Raw genomic sequence first — 1728 nt, 5'->3', positions numbered from 1 at the left:
AACCTGAGGTTTCAATTGTATTATTATTCTTTCTTAGATATGAATTTATTCGCAACTTAAATTAATTTATAATGGACAACTTGCGCTTTTTATGTCAACGACAAGATTACGCGTGCGATTTTATGTATTGTTTTATTTAATCATATTTATTTCCATTTAAGAGATTATAACTGTATTAAGATTCATGACAAAAATTTGTAACATTGAAAATGACCCGATCGGAGTCGAAACGTTTGTATCTAGAGATTTTAATTTGATTTAATTAAATACGTTTTATTTAGAAAAATGTTTTCTCTTTCCTGTTCAGTAACTTGAAATAGCTCTGATCTTCTCAACATACGGACATCATGAAAAGATCGCCACAATATATATTAGTAAATTTCATCTTACTATCGGTAACAGCTTGTAAAAGAATTGAGTAACACTGCTTCCTATTAAAATATTCCCTACCATTTTCTTCAGGTTTATTAATAAAAATATGAGAGCCATCTATGGCTCCAACACAGTTACGGATACCTGCTATTTCTTCAAATTTGCGAGATACTTTAGTTATATTATTTTCTTCAGGCCATACAATAACTTCAGGCACTAAGGTAACTAGCCAATTAATAACTCAACGTATAATGCGAAATACAGATGATATTGATATGTCAAAAAGATTGGATAGTGTTCGATGTGGTTCTTTATTATTGAGGAACCAAAGAGACATCAATAAACACAACTCTGCAGATTTATTTTCTTTCCCAAATCCATGTAATGGTATAAATCCACTTATTTCTAAAGATTCTATAAAGAATATATGTAATTAATTTGACATTACTTCATCACAAATATATCTATTATAAAATTAATATTATAATTAATAATATAATAATCACCTACTAACTGATACACAATTGGACGAGTTAATCTAAAATCCTCTCTAAATTCTTCATTACTTTTGCATGTACTACATGAAGAAAATCTTCAACAATATGTTGTCGCCTACGACCATTATTTAAAAGTTGAAGAAGAGGAAATAGCAAATCTTTTTCATAAATATCGTTTTCCAAAAATGGATTATACTCTATACTATCATCTGATAAACTAAAATCTGATGATCTAGTACTGCTATCTATATCATCATCATTGCTGGTACTGTTATTTTCCAATAAATTTATTGCAAGTAAATTATGTTCATTCATCTATTGAAAAATTTATTTATTATTAAATTACATTCATAAATATGACCTATTTATTTTGCAAAACTATTTTAATTATAGACATACAAGAGAATATATATAAGTAAAATTACAAATCAATATATCTTTCTACAATATTTATATTAGATAAAGATATATAATATCCCAATCACCTCAAATATTGATAAAAATACACTCAATCGATGCGTTTTTATATAAAAATCAAGGTTTGACAAGAAAAAGCGTCGCTCTGCCCCAAAACATTAATCGTTACTTAATATGCGACGTACTACATATGAGACATATAATTGTGCGCATCGACTTTTGCGCATAAGAAAGCTTTCCATTTATCGTATTTGAGGTTACTAACTTCAGCTGACATAAGTCGACACAAGTTGACACAAGTGCCTATAAATGGAAAGCACTGCTAAGAGCCCAGACACATACTCTTGCATAACGCATAACGCATAGTGCATAAGCGAATCAACTAATCAGAAGCTTTCCTTTCCTCTCATTCCATGGAAAAGAAGAATTTTGATTGGTTGAT

General features: G+C 28.9%; 1 pseudogene; it reads right to left on the bottom strand.

The window, feature by feature from the left end:
* Positions 1 to 613: 613 nt before the first annotated feature.
* On the bottom strand, positions 614 to 1184 carry LOC108770787 (uncharacterized; annotated as a pseudogene).
* Positions 1185 to 1728: the final 544 nt, after the last annotated feature.

The sequence above is a fragment of the Trachymyrmex cornetzi genome, unplaced genomic scaffold, assembly GCF_001594075.2.
Source record: "Trachymyrmex cornetzi isolate Tcor2-1 unplaced genomic scaffold, Tcor1.1 scaffold1339, whole genome shotgun sequence".
Taxonomy (NCBI): Eukaryota; Metazoa; Arthropoda; class Insecta; order Hymenoptera; family Formicidae; genus Trachymyrmex; species Trachymyrmex cornetzi.
The sequence above is the reverse complement of the archived record's forward strand: the minus strand, read 5'-3'. Positions and strand labels throughout refer to the sequence as shown.